The following is a 6,009-nucleotide window of genomic DNA, read 5'->3' as shown; positions in this document are numbered from 1 at the left end:
GAAGCTTCATGTACAATTTAACTTTTCCATGTTAAACTGTTTCAGATGTTTCTCAATTCTCACATATTCTTATGTGTTGTGTTGGGGGAAAAAAGTTAAACAATCAAAGTCAATGTGTTCTATAAACTATCCCTGGTAAAATGAAACTATTAATTTTTCTGTGAACTAAAAGCACTTTAATAAAACAATCTTAAATAACTTACAGGCTTTTTATGAATTTTAAATAAAAGCATTGTATATATACTTTTTTGTATTGGTTTCTACTAAACATTATATATAGTGGATTCACTGCTGTTCTGTGGAACAGAAATTCATTTATTTTTATTATTATGTGATACTTAATTGAATAAATATACCACAATTCATTTTGATTGCAAGAATTTCTTATTACAAATAAAATATCAATATTCCTATATATGTATTTTTGTAAAAATATGATTGCATATAGGGGAAGGGGAAGGTAAATAGAAAGTGGTGTTGCTGGGCCATCAGAAATTATTTGATCCAGTTCTAATAGATTCTTCATGTTTTTCTAAGTGGTTGAACCAATTTATAATGTATAGGAATTCTAATTGGTTCACATTTCACCAACACAGGTTATTAACAAACTTTCTCATATTAGCCATTCTGATGAGTGTATAGTACTTATTTTATGTTTTTCGTGATGAACAACAAGGTACTGTACCTGTGTTTTTATTGACTATCTGAATATCTCTTTGTGACATTATCATCCAGTCTTCATTTTTCAATTAAATCATCTTCTCTTTCTCTAATTTGTATATTTTTTTCTAGATTATATATTTTGAATGTGACACCTTTGCAATTGTGTATGTATTGTAGATAATTTATCTAGTCTTTGATTTTACACTAATCATGTTCTTACATGAGCAGACTGTGTCACACAAATTAACTTTCCATATTTACACTTATAATTTTTATTGATAAACTTTTCACATTTAGATCAAGTATTTATGTTTTGTGTAGAGTATTTTATAGGGGTTATAAATAATTGTCTTCCATGTCAATATCTACTTGATGCTACCATTTATTGAAAAATGATCCCAAATGATTCCAAATATAAATATTACTATAAATCAAGTGCATATTTATGTGTGAGTATAGTTCTAGACTATTTATTCTGCTGTAATGCTTTATTTGTCTTTCTTTTGGCCAGTATAACACTGTTCTAATTACCGTGTTTGTCTTAATTACTGTAGAATAAATGTTGATAACTAATTGAACTTGATTAAGTCTACTAATTCTGATTCTGTTTGTTTGCTTGCTTGCTTTTAAAAATGTCTTGGTGATTCTTAACCATTTGTGTTACCATAAATATTATATAATCAGTTTTTTATTTTTTACTCAAAATCCTGGTAGCATTTTGTTTAGGAGTGCTTAGAATTTATATATAAATTTGTGAATCATTCACACCATTACATGACCTTGGTATATATGTGTATACCTCAATTTACATATTTATTTTTTTTCAGTTATGTTTTATAGTTTTATTTGTATAGGTCTTGCTCATATTTAGTTAGATTTTGTATCAATCATCTTTAGAATGTAGTGAACCATCCCCAAAGTATCAGTATAAAACAATATTCGATATTTTAGTTCACAATGTTATGGATGGCAATTTGACCCAGCCTCAGTGGAATGATTCTGCTACTGTGGGCTTCGCTCAGATAATCTTAACTAGGTTCGCTCGTGGGTCTGTGACCTATTGTCTCCGTTATCATAATCTTTTGTGTATCCACTACAGGCTTTTCCTTCAATGTTACCATGAGGCTTACACAAACTGTCTTATGTTAATGACATCCTATTTTAAGCTGACATCGACTTACTTTGAAAACACAGAAACTCTTTACCATTACCTCTTACTCCCTCACATTTTAGATTATTGATGTTATAATTTACCTTAAATATCGACTATTCAGTAACAGTATTTTAGCTATAGTCATTTTAAATACTTAGTTTTTTTAATTTTTGAACTACAGTTGTAACTATAATTTAAGTAATTCAGTACCATTACAATACTAGAGGATTTTATTTTGACAATATATTTACCATTACCAGTGAGTATTATACATATATTATCATATCATATATTATTTGTTCTATAATAGTTTATTTTTTATGTTTCTCATGTTTACCTCAATGTAATTTCCTAATTCCTGTTACAACTTTTCTCTTATATACTTTTTTGGACTAATGTCCCACTCCATCTAACCATGTTCCTTTATATTGAATCCAAGTTTGGACCTACTGGTATATATATATATATATTTTTTTTAATTTCTTATTCTCTTTTTAAGTGTTTTTATTCTATTATGTTCCTGGAATATTGAAGGTGGGAGTAAGGTTCATTTCATCTAAGACTGATGCAATTACATTGGCCTCTCAGAGGAAAGTATTAACCTCCTATAAACTCCATGGAATTCAGTTAAGTTATAGCTCTGAAAACAAACAATACTGGTCACTTCAAGACCCATCCTTCAGTCCCCCAATAACCAATGATGGGCATCAAACTGACAAGAACAAGCATTTCAGCATATTTTACTACTATTTTATGTAAGTCTCCAGTTACATTGAGTGAAAGGCTGACAATTCCTCAGTCGTGCAGTTTTTTATCCTGCAGTCTAGTGGCTGTCACCCTCTCCTGCATGCTGGCAACTAGTTGGCCTTTTTTCTGAATTCTAATCCACATGCGATGAGGCAATAATGAGCTGTTCTTTAAATTTCTCCTAATAAATTATGCTCAGGCAGGTATAATAAATGAGCCACATGGTCATTTTCCATTATTTGCACATGATAAAACTTATTTTTGCAGGATATCATGTCTTGGATATATTGTCAAGGACCTGAATGAATGAACCCCTTGCAAACAATAATATTACGTATGCCTTTGTGATGATTATCTTAAAATTTAACTTGTTTTTACTTTCTAATATTTGTCTGTACTTACTAAATAGATGATTTAGAAAATACAAGTAGTTCAAGGTGAGTTCTGTTTTTCCATCTCTTGAATCTGCCTCAGGACTTGGAGGGAATGCCACAACAATATAATCATGAATGTCAGGAGTCTTTCTAGATGCTAATAGTGGATGACACCAAAAGTCAGAGACAGTCCTGGCCTTCAGATCAGCCCAAGGAATTGGGGGAAGGGGGTAGAGAGACAAAACCTGTTTCTTCAGTAATTCTGCCTATACACATACTCACATACTTCTGCATTGAAAGGGAAAGATTTTATACACTAAGAGTGCAGTGTATTTTGATTAAAATTCTCTGACTGTTAAATATTTCAGAAGCAGAGTTGTACTTAAATATTTCAGTAACATTTAAACTTTTCAACGAGATTTTATTCCAATGTATTAATAATGACAAATTTAAGGATATGGTTCTTATACATGTAATTAGCTAACAAAAAAAGCAGAATAGGAAATTAATATTTGTTGAACTTGGCACACTGTACCAGATAATTTCCCAACATGTGGAAAACATTTGACAACAGCGTTTTAAAATGTAAACGTTATATGAGGAATATATAAGAGAAATTGAGTTTTCAAATATAGCTTGGAAAAAATATCAGTATTTTTAAAAATTGGAGAGTAACACAAGATGATAACTATTCCAAATTTGACATCTTTATTAAAATTAGTATAGAAGAATTCAAAATTATGTAGCAAAGAAGAGACATTGCACATTTTTAACATAAATGAGATATAGATTAGTCAGAGAGCTCTGCAGATACATTTATCACATCCATATATGTTGATCTCTTTGACTGTATTGCATTACACTTTTTAAACAAGGACAAAAGTAAATTCTTACAATGTTAGAGGCCATTCTATCCATTAAAAATAAAAGAAAAGATTCATTAATATATACATTTTCTTATTTCCTTTTTTATTAAATTTATTGGGGTGACACTAATTAATAAAATTATGTAGGTTTCAAGTGTACAATCCAGTAAATATCATATGTATAATGCATTGTGTGTTTGCCACCCAAAGTTAAATTCCCTTCCATATATTTAAATTTCCTTCACCACATATTTGACTCCCTTTACCCTTATGTTCCACCCTCCACGTCCTCCCCTCTGGTGACCACTGAACTGTTGTTCGTGTCCATGAGTCTCTGTCTGTCTGTCTTGCTTGTTTGTTGCTTTCAGTTTTATATCCCACATATGAGTGAAATTATATGATTCTCAACTTTTTCTATCTGAATTATTGAGCTTGGAATGATACTCTCAAGATCCACCCATATTGTAGCAAATGGCAGTGACTATTAGCAAAATTATATTGAGTCTATTTGAAGGTCATATACTCTAAATGATACCATTTGCTCTTTTATACTGTATTTTCATAACACACATAGCTCTGAAAATAATTTAAGATTGAAATCTTAAAACACCAGTAAAAATCAATTGATTTTTTTTTACCACCTTTCCAAATTCACTGCATTACTGGCATGGATATATATTATAGTGTAGTATCTTTTTTCTATCTCATTATTCTTTTTTGGCACAGTAAAAATAGAACATTTTAAGAATTAGAAATGTTGTAGTATTTAAAACTCCGATAGTTCATTTTTATAAAAAACATGATTTTAAAAATAAGATTTTTTATGGATCTACATTACTATGATGGCTATAAAGCATTGAAAGTTATCTAAATCATAAATAATTAAAATTCGTTCTTTGATGCACTTAAACCAATAGATGTCCTCGCCTCTTCCCTTCCAGTACCACACAGAATTGACTATGGTAGCTTTGTCATGAGTCTTGAAGCTCAGTAGTGTCAGTTCTCTGAATTTTTCCTTTTTTTTCAGAATCGTGTTAGATATGTTGGGTCTTTAGTCTTTTCATTGAAAACTTAGAATCAGCTTGTTGATATCTACAAAATAACTTGCTATGATTTTGTGTAGGATTGCTTTAAATCTATATATCAAGTTGGGAAGAACTACCATCTTAACAATCTTGAGTCTTTGTATCCATGGTCATATAATATTCCTCCATTTATTGAGATCTTCGATTTCTTTCATCAGAGATTTGCAGTTTTCCTTATGTAACTCTTGTACACATTTTTGTAGCATTCTTAGGTATTTCATTTTTGTGTGGTAATGTAAATGATGTTGCATTTTTTATTTCAAAATCAAAATTTTCATTGCTAATATAAAAGAAAGCAATTGACTTTTTGAAATTATCCTTGTAAGCACCAACCTTGCTATATGCACTAAGTAATCTTAGGTGTTTTTGTAGATTTCTGTTGATTCTTGTGGATTTCAACATAGACATCATATCATCTGTGAACAGAAACAGTTGTATTTTTTCCTTCTCAATGTGCGTATCTTTAATTTTTTTTTTATTAAAATTTTGTATTAGCTAGGATTTCCACTATGGAGTTTAATATGAGTGGTGAGAGAGGACAACCTTGCCTTGTGTTTGTCTTAAAGGGAAAGCATTTATTTTCTCATCATTAAGGATGACATTAGCTATAGGTTTTTCAGATGTTATTTATCAAATTTTTTTAAACAAAAATATTTAAATATTTTAACTATTATTTTACTTTCATTCAGGCCAAGGGTCGATTAAAAAAAAGTTCTATTTTAAGTACATGGCTGAGAGAATGTAGGAAGGCTGTCAATGATTTTGTTCTGAGCTTAGCCTATCAGTCATCTTGTTTGAAATGTGAACTCTGACGCCTTCCACAGGTGTATTAAAATTCTTTGCAAGAGGTTGCAGGATTGTAGGATGTAATAAAGTCTGCATAGCTTCATTTACAATAATGCAGAATCCTATATACTGAGGCGCCTGTCCTTATGCCTTGAGATTCATTCCTGGTACCCTCTTGCCCGCATCACTGAAATGAAACCCACGGTGCCGCAGCTTCTGCTGCCATTCCCTCCTCTCTTTGTCACAAGATCGGAGAGTGCTCCTCTTTTTCACGTTTATGGAGCTCATCATAGACGCTGTCATTCCTGTGAAAATATCCCACCTTCCTGGGAAGA

Source organism: Pteropus vampyrus, unplaced genomic scaffold, assembly GCF_000151845.1.
Source record: "Pteropus vampyrus isolate Shadow unplaced genomic scaffold, Pvam_2.0 Scaffold73, whole genome shotgun sequence".
Classification (NCBI taxonomy): domain Eukaryota; kingdom Metazoa; phylum Chordata; class Mammalia; order Chiroptera; family Pteropodidae; genus Pteropus; species Pteropus vampyrus.
The sequence above is the reverse complement of the archived record's forward strand: the minus strand, read 5'-3'. Positions refer to the sequence as shown.